Consider the following 15,655-nt stretch of genomic DNA (forward strand, 5'->3'; position numbering starts at 1 on the left):
CAGCTGCTCGTTCTTTTGACCTTTGATGTCTGACAGTACTTCCCGACCGCTCCACTTCGAGATATGCCTTTTCAGTAATGCGCTCATAGTTGGTCTTCGGCGGAGACTTTGGTGGTTTCCTCAGGGCATCGATAGTGCGCTTTGCTTTCACCGGATCTACCTTCTCCTCCGGAGGTGGATGTCTCTTTGCTTTCAACCCTTCAAAGAAGTCCTCCACTACGGTCCGCACGATCTTCGCGTTTTCCTCCTCGGTCCTCTCGTACGGTAACTTCTCTAGAGGCTTGAGAGTTGGACAGTATCTGTATTGCCTCCCGCCTCTGGCTGTACTGCTAGACGCCGGAGCAGACGGAGCGGCTGCGGCTGTCTTCTTTCATGCTTGCTTATGAGGCGGAGGAGAAGGACTACGACGCGCCGGAGCAGCCGGGGCGACGGCGGGTCTCTTCTGCCCTTGCTGGTGAGGCGGAGAAGGAGGAGGCTGCTGGCTGCTCGGGCGAGCCAGCGCAGGCAGAGAAGGAGGCGGAGTGCTACCACACGCCGGAGAAGGAGGCTGAGTGCCCTGATCGTCACTTGCCGGAGGAGGAGGCAGTGAAGGAGGCGGAGTGCCCTAACTTGTGATGACCCACAAGTATAGGGGATCTATCGTAGTCCTTTCGATAAGTAAGAGTGTCGAACCCAACGAGGAGCAGAAGGAAATGATAAGCGGTTTTCAGTAAGGTTTTCTCTGCAAGCACTGAAATAGTAGGTGATAGATAGTTTTGTGACAAGATAAATAGTAACGAGCAAAAAGTAAATAAAGTAAATAAAGTGTAGCAAGGTGGCCCAATCCTTTATGTAGCAAAGGATAAGCCTGGACAAATTCTAATAATTAAGAAGGAGCTCCGAGGACACATTGGGAATTATCGTCAAGCTAGTTTTCATGACGTTCATAAGATTCGCGTTCGATACTTTGATAATTTGATATGTGGGTGGACCGACACTTGGGTACTATCCTAACTTGGACAAGCATCCCACTTATGATTAACCCCTATTGCAAGCATCCGCAACTACAAAAAGAAGTATTAAGGTAAACCTAACCACAACATTAAACATATGGGTCCATATCAGCCCCTAACGAAGCAACGCATAAACTATGGTTTAAGCTTCTGTCACTCTAGCAACCCATCATCTACTTATTACTTCCCTATGCCTTCCTCTAGGCCCAAATAATGGTGAAGTGTCATGTAGTCGACGTTCACATAACACCACTAGAGGAAAGACAACATACATCTCATCAAAATATCGAACGAATACCAAATTCACATGACTACTAATAGCAAGACTTCACCCATGTCCTCAGGAACAAACGTAACTACTCACAAAGCATATTCATGTTCATAATCAGAGGAGTAATAATATGCATAAAGGATCTGAACATATGATCTTCCACCAAGTAAACCAATAGCATCAACTACAAGGAGTAATCAACACTACTAGCAACCCACAGGTACCAATTTGTGGTTTTGATACAAGATTGGATACAAGAGATGAACTAGGGTTTTGAGAGAGATGGTGCTGGTGAAGATGTTGATGGAGATTGACCCCCTCTCGATGAGAGGATCGTTGGTGATGACGTTGGTGATGATTTCCCCCTCCCGGAGGGAAGTGTCCCCGGCAGAACAGCTCCGCCAGAGCCCTAGATTGATTCCGCCAAGGTTCCGCCTCGTGGCGGCGGAGTTTCGTCCCGTAAGCTTGCCCATGATTTTTTCCAGGGTAAAAGTGATGATATAGCAGAAGATGGACGCCGGAGGCCCACCAGGGGGCCCAGGAGATAGGGGGCGCGCCCTATAGGGGGGGCGCCCCCTGTCTCCTGGACAGGGTGTGGGCCCCCTGGCCTATTTCTTTTGCTCATAAATTCTTATAAATCCAAAAAGTTGTTTCGTGGAGTTTCAGGACTTTTGGAGTTGTGCAGAATAGGTTTCCAACGTTTGCTCCTTTTCCAGCCAGAATTCCAGCTGCCGGCATTCCCCCTCTTCATGGTAAACCTTGTAAAATAAGAGAGAATAGCCATAAGTATTGAGATATAATGTGTAATAACAGCCCATAATGCAATAAATATTGATATAAAAGCATGATGCAAAATGGACGTATCAACTCCCCCAAGCTTAGACCTCGCTTGTCCTCAAGCGGAAGCCGAAATCGAAAAATATGTCCACATGTTTAGAGATAGAGGTGTCGATAAAAATAAAATACGGACATGAGGGCATCATGATCATTCTAATAACAGCAACATATATGGATTTTGTCATATGATTTCCTATGCTCAAGTAATAAGCAATTCACAATGTCAAGTATGGTTCAAAAACTTCATTGGGAACTAACAAACTATAATCTCAGTCATTGAAGCAATTGCAATTTATCGTAACATCAGAAAGAGTCAATAATAGAGCTTTTCAGCAAGCTCACATACTCAACTATCTCCTAGTCCCCTATAATTATCAACACTCACGCAATACTTGTGGTTATAGAGTTTCAGCCGGACACTGAGAAAGATAGGGGCTTATTGTGTTGCCTCCCAACGTATTCACCTTTAGGTGATGTCAACAATAATAGCCTATGCCAACTTACATCCAATTGGATATATGTATCATGATCTTTCAAACACGAGGAGCTTGCCAAAGGATAAAATAAAAAGGGAAAGGTGAGCATCACCTTGACTCAAGCATAAAGTAAAACATAAAGTAAAAGATAGGCCCTTCGCAGAGGGAAGCAGAGGTTGTCATGCGCGTTTAGGGTTGATGCATAAAGTCTTAGTGCAAAAGAACGTCACTTTATATTGCCCCTTGTATGTGGACCTTTATTATGCAGTCCGTCGCTTTATTACTTCCACAACAAGTTCGTACAAAGTTTATTTTCTCTGCACTAATAAGTCATACATATTTAGAGAGAAATTTTTATTGCTTGTACCGATGACAACTTACTTGAAGGATCTTATTCAATCCATAGGTAGGTATGGTGGACTCTCATGGCAAAACTAGGTTTAAGGATATTTGGAAGCACAAGTAGTATCTCTACTTGGTGCAAGGAATTTGGCTAGCATGAGGGGGAAAGGCAAGCTCAACATGTTTGGAAGGTCAATGACGATATACTTTAACTGAGATGTCGAAAAACATAAACCATTACGTTGTCTTCCTTGTCCAATGTCAGCTCTTTTAGCATGCCATACTTAATGAGTGTTTCACAATCATAAAAGATGTCCAAGATAATATATTTATATGTGAACCCCTCTTTCCTTATCACTTCCTATTAATTGCAACGATGACCAAGGCTACGTTCATCAACTCTAAACAATTTTTATGCCTCATACTTTCTATGTGTGAAGTTATCACTATCCATAAGATCAATATGAACTCTTTTGTTCTTTCTACCTTCTCAAGATCATAGCAACATAGCAAAGCCCTTGACTCAACACTAATCTTTATTATAGATAGCACACGAACTCGCTTACATAGAGAGATCACAAAGCAAAACTCAACACTACTTGATATCAAAACTTCAATCTACTAGATCAAGATACTACTAAAAGGATCGAACTAAATAAAGCGGTAAAGATAAGAGTGTGATGGTGATACGATACTGGGGCACCTCCCCCAAGCTTGACAGTTGCCAAGAGGAGTGCCCATACCCATGTGATTATTTCTTCGGAGGTGATGGAGTAGGAGTTGTTGCATTTTTCTTCTCTAGCTTGCGTCTAAGGCTAAAATTTTCCTCCCTCAGATCCTCATTCTCAAGCTCAAGTTTCATTATCTTTTTGCATAGTGCTGCCTTGCTATCCTGCAAAAACCATGGTGGGATATATTGGACCTTAGGGAGGCTTGACTTCTTGAACTCCACATGCATATCACCAGGTTGAGGTAGTGGATCGTCCTCTTCATCGGAGCTTGTCTCCTCCTTCCTCTTTGGATCATAGTCTTCTTCTTCCTCTGTGGTCCAGCCATAATGTTCCACATCCCCATATACTTTTGGGTTTGCAATATAATTAGCCATGTAGCTCTCTCCCTCCGAATCTTGGGATGAGATCATGTTCCAAATCTGCAACAGGAACAGCTCGAAACGAAAACAGAGGATATTTGCGTGATACGGTGGTCAAAACCTTCGTGAGTATATATAATGAATTTTTACCGACCAAAATACGTAACACACAGGAAAACGGAGTCCGGGAGGCACACGAGGTGTCCACGAGACAGGGGGCGCGCCCTACAGGGGGGGGCGCCCTCCTCTCTCGTGGGAGCCTCGTGTCCTTTTCGGACTACTTCTTTCTTCCTAAAATTCTTAAATAATCCAAAACTGATAAAAATTGCCATTAGAGTTGTTTTGGAGTCGGTTTACTTACCGTACCACGTACCTATACCTTTTCAGAGTCTGGAACGTTCTGGAAAGTGTCTCTTATGTATTCCTCAGGGGTTATGGTTTCAATAATATTAGTTTCAACATTGATAGGATTGCCTGAAATATAATGTTTAATTCTTTGACCGTTTACCACCCTCGGATTTGTGCCTTTGAAGTTGTTGATTTTTATAGCACCAGAACGATAGACCTCCTCGATAACATAGGGACCTTCCCATTTTGAGAGGAGTTTTCCTGCAAAAAATCTTAAACGAGAGTTGAACAATAACACATAATCTCCTACGTTAAACTCACGCTTTTGTATCCTCTTATCATGCCAGCGTTTGACTTTTTCTTTGAAAAGCTTGGCATTCTCATATGCTTGGGTTCTCCATTCATCAAGTGAGCTAATATCAAACAACCTCTTCTCACCGGCAAGTTTGAAGTCATAATTGAGCTCTTTAATAGCCCAATATGCTTTATGTTCAAGTTCAAGAGGTAAATGACATGCTTTTCCATAAACCATCTTATATGGAGACATACCCATAGGATTTTTGTATGCAGTTCTATAGGCCCATAATGCATCATCAAGTTTTTTGGACCAATTCTTTCTAGATCTATTCACAGTCTTTTGCAAAATTAATTTGAGCTCTCTATTGCTCAACTCTACTTGACCACTAGACTGCGGGTGATAAGGAGATGCGATTCTATGATTGACATCATACTTAGCAAGCATCTTACGGAAAGCACCATGAATAAAGTGTGAACCACCATCAGTCATAAGATATCTAGGGACTCCAAACCTCGGAAAAATAACTTCTTTAAGCATTTTAATAGAAGTGTTATGATCAGCACTACTAGTTGGAATAGCTTCTACCCACTTAGTAACGTAATCAACAGCAACTAAAATATGTGTATAACCATTGGAGGCAGGAAAAGGTCCCATATAATCAAAGCCCCAAACATCAAACGGTTCAATAACAAGAGAATAATTCATAGGCATTTCTTGACGTCTACTAATGTTACCTATTCTTTGACATTCATCACAAGATAAGACAAACTTACGAGCATCTTTGAAAAGAGTAGGCCAATAAAAACCAGATTGTAGTACCTTGTGTGCAGTTCTATCTCCAGCGTGGTGTCCTCCATAGGATTCAGAGTGACACTTGCGTAGGATTTGTTCCTGTTCATGCTCAGGCACACAACGTCTAATAATACCATCTACTCCTTCTTTCTAAAGGTGTGGATCATCCCAGAAGTAATGTCTTAAATCATAAAAGAACTTTTTCTTTTGCTGGTATGTGAAACTAGGCGGTATATATTTAGCAACAATGTAATTAGCATAATCAGCATACCAAGGAGCAGTACGAGAAGCATTGACAACCGCTAATTGTTCATCAGGAAAACTATCATTAATAGGCAGTGGGTCATCAAGAACATTCTCTAACCTAGACAAGTTGTCTGCAACGGGGTTCTCAGCTCCCTTTCTATCAATAATATGCAAGTCAAATTCTTGGAGCAAGAGAACCCATCTAATGAGTCTAGGCTTAGCATCTTTCTTTTCCATAAGATATTTAATAGCAGCATGATCAATGTGAATAGTAACTTTGGAATCAACAATATAAGGTCTAAACTTATCACATGCAAACACAACTGCTAAGAACTCTTTTTCAGTAGTAGCATAATTTCTCTGGGCAGTATCAAGAGTCTTACTAGCATACTGGATAACATTCAATTTCTTATCGACTCTTTGCCCTAAAACAACACCTACAGCATAATCACTAGCATCACACATAATTTCAAAAGGTAAATTCCAATCAGGTGGCTGAACAATAGGTGCAGTGATCAAAGCTTTCTTAAGTGTTTCAAATGCTTCTACACAATCATCATCAAAGACAAAAGGAATATCTTTTTGCAATAAATTAGTCAGAGGCCTAGAGATTTTAGAAAAGTCCTTAATGAACCTCCTATAAAAGCCGGCATGACCAAGGAAACTTCTTATACCTTTTATGTCCTTGGGACATGGCATCTTTTCAATAGCATCAACTTTGGCTTTATCAACTTCAATACCTCTCTCGGAGATCTTGTGCCCCAAGACAATGCCTTCATTAACCATAAAGTGACACTTTTCCAAATTCAGGACGAGACTAGTGTCTTCGCATCTCTGCAAAACTCGATCAAGGTTGCTCAAACAATCATCAAAAGAGGATCCATAGACGGAGAAGTCATCCATGAATACCTCACAAATCTTTTCACAAAAATCAGAGAATATAGCCATCATGCATCTTTGAAAGGTAGCAGGTGCATTACATAAACCAAAAGGCATACGTCTATAAGCAAAAGTACCAAAAGGGCAAGTAAAAGTAGTTTTAGATTGATCCTTTGCTGACACAGGTATTTGAGAGAAGCCAGAATAACCATCTAGAAAGCAAAAATGTGTATGTTTGGATAGCCTTTCTAGCATTTGATCAATAAAAGCTAAAGGGTAATGATCTTTCTTAGTAGCTTTATTTAACTTACGAAAATCAATTACCATCCTATAACCTGTAATAATTCTTTGCAGGGTCAATTCATATTTATCATTAGGAACAACGGTAATACCTCCCTTTTTAGGGACACAATGGACAGGGCTTACCCATTCACTATCAGCAACGGGATAAATAATACCCGCCTCAAGGAGTTTTAGAATCTCCTTTCTTACCACTTCCTTCATTTTGGGATTTAATCGTCTTTGAGGATCTCTAACTGGTTTGGCATCTTTCTCCATTGAAATTTTGTGTTGACATAATGTGGGACTAATGCCCTTAAGATCATCCAGAGTATATCCAATAGCAGCTCGGTGCTTCTTCAGAGTTTTCAATAATCTTTCTTCTTCTTTCTCTGAAAGGTTAGCACTAATAATAACAGGATATATTTCTTTTTCATCAAGATAAGCATACTTAAGATTATCAGGTAAAGGTTTGAGTTCAAACACGGGATCACCCTTGGGTGGAGGGGGATCCCCAAGAATTTCAACGGGAAGGTTATGTTTCAGCATAGTTTCTTGTTTAAGGAACACTTCATCTATTTCTTCCCTTTCCTTGATAAACATATCATTTTCATGGTCTAGCAAATATTGTTCTAACGGATCAGTTGGAGGAACCGCAATGGAAGCAAGACCAATAATTTCATCCTTACTAGGTGGTTCCTCTTCACGGTGTTGTCTACGAAATTTAGAAAAGTTGAACTCATGAGACATATCACCTAGACCAATAGTAACAACATCCTTTTCGCAATCTATCTTAGCATTAACGGTGTTCAAGAAGGGTCTACCAAATATAATGGGACAAAAGCTATCTTGTGGGGTGCCAAGAACAACAAAATCAACATGATATTTAGTTTTCCCACACAAGACTTCAACATCTCTAACAATTCCCATTGGTGAAATAGTATCTCTATTGGCAAGTTTAGTTGTGACATCAATATCTTCTAACTCAGCAGGTGCAATATCTTGCTTAATTTCTTTGTATAAGTCAATAGGTATTGCACTAGCACTAGCACCCATATCACATAAGCCATGATAACAATGATCTCCTATTTTAACAGAAATAACAGGCATGCCTACCACAGGTCTATGTTTATCTTTAGCACAAGGTTTGGCAATTCTAGCTTTCATCACAGAAATAAATAACATGCCCATCAATATTATCAGACAAGAAATCTTTAACAATAGCAACATTAGGTTCAACTTTGATTTGCTCAGGAGGTGTATAAGTTCTAATATTGCTCTTACGTACAACAGTCGAAGCTTTAACATGATCTTTTATCCTAACAGGAAAAGGAGGTTTTTCAACATAAGCAGTAGGAACAATAGGATCACTATAGGTAATAGTCTTTTCTTCGACTGTAATAGGTGCAACTACTTTCACTTCAACAGGAGGATTGTATTTAAACCACTTCTCTTTAGGGAGATCAACATGAGTAGCAAAAGATTCACAAAAAGTAGCTACTATCTCAGAGTCAAGTCCATACTTAGAGCTAAATCCACGAAAAGCATCGGTATCCATAAAAGATTTAACACAATCGAACTTAGGTGTCATACCTGACTCCTTACCATTGTCAGAACCCCAATCTTCAGAGTTGCGTTTAATTCTTTCCAATAAGTTCCATTTGAAATCAATAGTCTTCAGCATATAAGAACCAGCACAGGAAGTATTGAGCAGGTTGCGATTATCAAGAAAAAGCCGAGCATAAAAATTCTGAATAATCATTTCCCGAGAGAGCTCATGATTGGGGCATGAATATAACATTGACTTAAGCCTCCCCCAAGCTTGAGCGATGCTTTCTCCTTCGCGAGGCCAGAAATTATATATATAATTACGATCACGATGAACAAGATGCATAGGATAGAACTTCTGGTGAAATTCCAACTTCAATCGCTTATAATTCCAAGATCCCGTATCATCACATAGCCTATACCATGTCAATGCATCTCCCTTCAAAGATAAAGGGAGGACCTTCCTTTTGACAACATTATCGTGAATACCTGCAAGCTTAAATAATCCACAAACTTCATCCACAAAGATAAGGTTTAAGTCGGGATGCAATGTTCTGTCTCCTGCAAAAGGATTGGCTAGCAGTTTTTCTATCTTACCCGAAGGAATCTCAAAGTGAATATTTTCATAAAGTTCAGTAGGTTGAGGAGCATCTCTTTGCTCTTCTGGTTGGGGCAAAGATACCCCAAACAGGCCCCTCAAAGGATTAGTTTCCATAGTGACAAGTAACAGAAAATTTCAGCACACTATATAAATGTTTCCTTACCAAGTTCCACTCACCAAAAGAGCTACACTCTCCGGCAACGGCGCCAGAAAAGATTCTTGATGACCCACAAGTATAGGGGATCTATCGTAGTCCTTTCGATAAGTAAGAGTGTCGAACCCAACGAGGAGCGGAAGGAAATGATAAGCGGTTTTCAGTAAGGTTTTCTCTGCAAGCACTGAAATAGTAGGTGATAGATAGTTTTGTGACAAGATAAATAGTAACGAGCAAAAAGTAAATAAAGTAAATAAAGTGCAGCAAGGTGGACCAATCCTTTATGTAGCAAAGGATAAGCCTGGACAAATTCTAATAATGAAGAAGGAGCTCCCGAGGACACATTGGGAATTATCGTCAAGCTAGTTTTCATCACGTTCGTAAGATCCGCGTTCGGTACTTTGATAATTTGATATGTGGGTGGACCGACACTTGGGTACTGGCCTAACTTGGACAAGCATCCCACTTATGATTAACCCCTATTGCAAGCATCCGCAACTACACACATGGATCCGTACATCTCGATCGGAAAAGAATCAATAGAAGTAGAATCGGACGATATCTTTCTCGAAACAAACAAAAAGGAAAAGAAAGAGAAAACAATTAAACATATGGGTCCATATCAGCCCCTAACGAAGCAACGCATAAACTAGGGTTTAAGCTTCTGTCACTCTAGCAACCCATCATCTACTTATTACTTCCCTATGCCTTCCTCTAGGCCCAAATAATGGTGAAGTGTCATGTAGTCGATGTTCACATAACACCACTAGAGGAAAGACAACATACATCTCATCAAAATATCAAACGAATACCAAATTCACATGACTACTAATAGCAAGACTTCACCCATGTCCTCAGGAACAAACGTAACTACTCACAAAGCATATTCATGTTCATAATCAGAGGAGTAATAATGTGCATAAAGGATCTGAACATATGATCTTCCACCAAGTAAACAAACTAGCATCAACTACAAGGAGTAATCAACACTACTAGCAACCCACAGGTACCAATTTGTGGTTTTGATACAAGATTGGATACAAGAGATGAACTAGAGTTTTGAGAGAAGATGGTGCTGGTGAAGTTATTGATGGAGATTGACCCCCTCTCGATGAGAGGATCGTTGGTGATGACGTTGATGATGATTTCCCCCTCCCGGAGGGAAGTGTCCCTGGCAGAACAGCTCCGCCAGAGCCCTAGATTGATTCCGCCAAGGTTCCGCCTCGTGGCGGCGGAGTTTCATCCCGTAAGCTTGCCCACGATTTTTTCCAGGGTTAAAGTGATGATATAACAGAAGATGGATGCCGGAGTCCCACCAGGGGGCCCAGGAGATAGGGGGGCACGCCCTAAAGGGGGGGGCGCCCTCCTGTCTCCTGGACAGGGTGTGTGCCCCCTGGCCTATTTCTTTTGCTCATAAATTCTTATAAAATCCAAAAAGTTGTTTTGTGGAGTTTCAGGACTTTTGGAGTTGTGCAGAATAGGTTTCCAACGTTTGCTCCTTTTCCAGCCAGAATTCCAGCTGCCGACATTCCCCCTCTTCATGGTAAACCTTGTAAAATAAGAGAGAATAGCCATAAGTATTGAGATATAATGTGTAATAACATCCCATAATGGAATAAATATTGATATAAAAGCATGATGCAAAATGGACGTATCAACTCGCCGGAGGAGGAGGAGGAGGCGGAGGCGTCCAGTTCGGAAGGTTGATGAACTCCTTCCGCCATAGGCATGGAGTCTTCAGAGCAGAACCCAGCCGAGTCTCCCCTTCACCGGTAGGGTGGTCAAGCGGGAGGTCCTCAAATCCCTCCGTTATTTTTTCCACCGTCACCCTAGCATATCCTTTTGGAATCGGACGACAGTGAAAAGTTGCGCTGGGTTCAGAAGGTCGAACAGAGCCGACAGCCGCCTTGACTTTTAAGTTCTGCCATTGCATCATAAGGTGGCAATTTTGAGACTCCGTGATAGCATCCACAGGGTAGCTAGCAGGAGCCGTCAAGACATGCTCCGGCTGAAGCAGCTCGGTGGAAGCCACGCTGCTTCTCCGCTGAGATGGCGGGGTAGCTTCGGGGGAAGCTTCAGCAGTTCGTTTGCTGCGATTTGCTTCTCGTTCCTCTATTGCTTGTACCCTTGTGTGCAGCGCCTGCAGTTCGGTCTGCAGCACTTTCTTCCTCCTCTCCTGGCATTTGTAACCGCCTGCGTCCGGAAACCCAGCCTTCCATGGAACGGAGCCTGGCATGCCTCATGTCCGTCCAGGGTGCTCAGGATTCCCGAGGGCCATTGTGAGCTCGTCACTCTCTCTGTCTGGAACGAACGTCCCTTCCTGCGCTGCATCAATATAGTGCTGAAGCCTCTTGACTGGTATTTTCATTTGCTTGTCCGTCCGAAGGCACTTGCCTGATACAGGGTCCAAGGTTCCGCCAGCCCCGAAGAACCAAGTCCGGCAACGGTCTGGGCAGTTCATTGTCTCTGGTTTGATCCCTTTATCAAGCAGATCATTCTCAGCCTTGGCCCACTTAGGCCGGGCTTTGAGGTAGCCACCTGACCCCGTGCGATGGTGAAGCTTCTTCGTCGCAGCATTTTGCTTGTTTGTCGCCGACATCTTCTTACTCTTTTCCGATGTCTTGTGGGCCACAAATGCGGGCCAGTGATCTCTGATCTTCTCATATTTGCCGATGAATTTGGTGTCTCTTCTTTGTTGACAAACCTTTTCAGCTTATTCTTCCACCTCCTGAATAAGTCTGCCATCTTCTTAAGAGCATGAGACTTGATTAATTGCTCTTTAACTGGCTTCTCCAGATCCTCCTCTGGCGGTAGGGTGAAATTTGCCTTCAGCTCAGTCCAAAGATCATCTTTCTGCATATCATTGACATAAGACACCTCAGGATCATCTTTCTGCATATCATTGGTGGATGCTGATCGGGATCTTGTCCCTAACAAGAACCCCGCACTGAGCAGCAAATACTTCCTTTGTCCGGATGGGTTCAATCGGTTGGCCGTCGCGCGCGATTGTTGTGATCTCAAACCTTTCATCCGAGCGCAACTTTTTCTTCGGGCTTCATCTCTTTACCGAAGTTGTGCTCGATCCGGAGGGCTAGAAAAAAGAAGAAAGACGAGAGTTAATTAATATGTGTACATATAACAAAACAATAAATGCATCAATTAACTAGTTAGCACAGGCTTAACTAATATATATACCTGCCCGGACTCGGTTCGGTCACCGGAGCCGTCATCATGGTCTCCTTCTTGCACCGTCGTTGGGTCACCGGAGCCATCATAATCATGTCTTTCCTCCTCCATTCTTCGATCGCCGTAGCCTGCTTCTTCACCCTGTTCTTCCAGACCATCATTGTCGTTAAGATACGACAAGATATCACCTCCGGCTAAGATTATGTCCCCCAACACCTCTTCTTCTTCCTCGTATCATATGTGCTCCATTGTTTCTGCAAATATTACAACATGGTAATTATTACACAAACATGACAGCAAGTGGATATATTAGTGGCAAACGTAGACCGAGCTTATTCCGGTTTTGGGGTGGCCTCGGCAACGCTTCAAGGGTAGGGGCGCGGCGGGAGGGGTAGGAGACCTACATCATTTTTTTCTAGGGTTTGGGTGTCCTCGAGAGTTTTGGTCGAGCGAGAGGGGGTGGCCTCGAGAGAGTTTGTCTGGTAGGGGCGCGACGGGAGGGGGTAGGAGACCGACATCATTTTTTCTAGGGTTTGGGTTTCCTCGAGAGTTTTGGTATAAGTTATCACAGTCGAGAGGGGGTAATATCGACAACAACGACATACATACACGGGAAAATAATGTTATCGGGTGTCGGTGTCAAAACCGGCGGATCTCGGGTAGGGGGTCCCGAACTGTGCGTCTAGGCGGATGGTAACAGGAGACAAGGGACGCGATGTTTTTACCCAGGTTCGGGCCCTCTCGATGGAGGTAAAACCCTACTCCTGCTTGATTAATATTGATGATATGGGTAGTACAAGATTAGATCTACCACGAGATCAAAGAGGCTAAACCCTAGAAGCTAGCCTATGGTATGATTGTTGTTCGTCCTACGGACTAAAACCCTCCGGTTTATATAGACACCGGAGAGGGCTAGGGTTACACAGTGTCGGTTACAATGGTAGGAGATCTACATATCCGTATCGCCAAGCTTGCCTTCCACACCAAGGAAAGGCCCATCCGGACATGTGACGAAGTCTTCAATCTTGTATCTTCATAGTCCAGGAGTCCGGCCAACGGTGATAGTTCGGCTATCCGGACACCCCCTAATCCAGGACTCCCTCAGTAGCCCCTGAACCAGGCTTCAATGACGACGAGTCTGGCGCGCATATTGTCTTCGGCATTGCAAGGCGGGTTCCTCCTCCGAATACTTCATAGAAGATTTTGAACACAAGGATAGTGTCCCGCTCTGCAAAATAAGTTCTACATACCACCGTAGAGAGAATAATCTTTACACAAATTCAATCTGCTGACGTATTCTGCGGCGTGACGTCACAGCACGGCCAAGCCTTTATTGGAATCGTTTTTACTGTCCCACCTCAGCGTGTTCAGCGAGGCGGTTTCTTTGGCACGTCTTATCAAAGCGGAGATCGTGCCCCCTTATTCCAGGATTCTCATCAATACGGGCGTGGGTAACCCAACCGCGCCATTGATTATGGCGCTTGGGAGATAAGCGAGTTTTACCAGGCTGGTGGGGGACGCATAGCTTCGTCCGTCCATATAAGGGGATAAGGATCCACCTTTTCACCTACGCCTTCTTCCTCCTTTGCTCATCCATTTCCGCGCACTCGAGCTCCAGCGCCCAAGTCCGCACATCCCTCCTCAACCTTCTCCAGCCATGTCCGGAGCGGGAGGCAAGTGGATGGTCTCCTCCGTAACGGAGGAACAAGTCAAAAAGCTGCCGAAGGCCAGATACTTGTCCAGCGACATCGCGCATCGGCTCCCCGACAAGGGGCAGCTCCTCCCCACCCCCAGGCCCCATGAGAGGTTGGTGTTCCTCACCCACTTCCTCCGCGGACTAGGTTTTCCACTTCACCCAATTGTCCGCGGGCTCATGTTCTACTATGGCCTAGATTTCCATGATCTGGCCCCGAACTTCATCCTCAACATCTCGACGTTCATCGTCGTGTGCGAGGCCTTCCTCTGCATCCAGCCCCACTTCGGCTTATGGCTGAAGACTTTTAATGTCAAGCCGAAGGTAGTGGGCGGCCGCCAAGCGGAGTGCGGAGGCGCCATGGTGGGCTGGATGGCCAACGTCCTATGGCTCGAGGGCTCCTTCATGGGGACAATAAAGGGGTGGCAATCGGGGTGGTTCTACATCACCGAGCCGCGCGACTCCAAATGGGCGGCGACCCCCGAATTCCGATCTGGTTTCCCCACACGGCTCACCTCCTGGAAATAGACGGGCCTAACGTGGGGAGATCCGGAAGAGCTGACCGGACTCCAAACCTGCGTCCAAAATCTGGTGAACAAGAATCTCAAGCTTGTCAACGTAGTCCAGGTCATGCTCATCCGCCGGATCCTCCCATGCCAACAACGGGCCTTTAAATTGTGGGAGTTTGATCCGGCACAACACCAAACCTTGCGCAAGCTCTTCGACACTACGTACGAAGATGCCTGGAAGGTGCTGTTTAAGGGCGCCGAGGCCCCCGCATCCGCTACCGAAGATCGCGGATTCAGCTCGCGGCGTCAGGCCAGCGAGGTAAGCTATTCTACCCTTTACGGGACTCTTGTTTTTCATAGTCTGACTCTATGTGGGATCTAAACTCCCTTACCTTTGACAGGACTGGCTGAAGACGTCCGGGCAGGTTAACTGTCCGACTCCTTTGCCAGAAGGCCCAGGCGACGCCCGCTTGACGGGGCTGCTGGTTCCGGCACCTCATGTGGTGCCGGAGAAGAAGGCCAAGAAGAAGGCCACGGGAACTCGAAGGAGTGCCCGGCGCCAGGTGTTGTCGGACTCATCGTCCGACGATTCTGAGGCGGACTCCTCCCGTGAAGGCGAGGAGGAGGAAAAAGTGGCCTCTCCCCCAGCGGGGGAGAGAAGAAAAGGAAGGCCGCCCCAGCTGGGGGGGGGGCGGAGGGTCCAAGAAAGGAATGACCCTTCCTCCGGACTTTTCCACCAATGCCGACGACGGCTAAGAGGAGTGGCCCTTGAGGGCCAAGCCCTTGGCGAGATCGTAAGTGTCCGGATTCCAGAATAACTCAAGATTTTTCATTTGTTGCATAGTGTCTTCTAACGCCGAATACAACCATGTAGCCCACCCAAGGACGAGCTCGCCGCTTCGTCGAGCGGCTCCCTGGATTCGTCGGATGTGAATAGCACTTCACTTCTGACCGCCTCCTCCCCTCGTGACGCAAACGACGCCGCGGTGGAGTCCCAGAAGGGGCCCAACCAGGAGGAGGTGGTCCTGGAGGCGCTGCAAGGCGACCTCCCGGACTCCGGGCGCAAAGGGGGCCAAACCCCAGAGGGCTCTAAGTCCGGCCCTGTGCCGGACTC

Source organism: Triticum aestivum, chromosome 6B (genome assembly GCF_018294505.1).
Source record: "Triticum aestivum cultivar Chinese Spring chromosome 6B, IWGSC CS RefSeq v2.1, whole genome shotgun sequence".
In the NCBI taxonomy this organism is placed as follows: Eukaryota; Viridiplantae; Streptophyta; class Magnoliopsida; order Poales; family Poaceae; genus Triticum; species Triticum aestivum.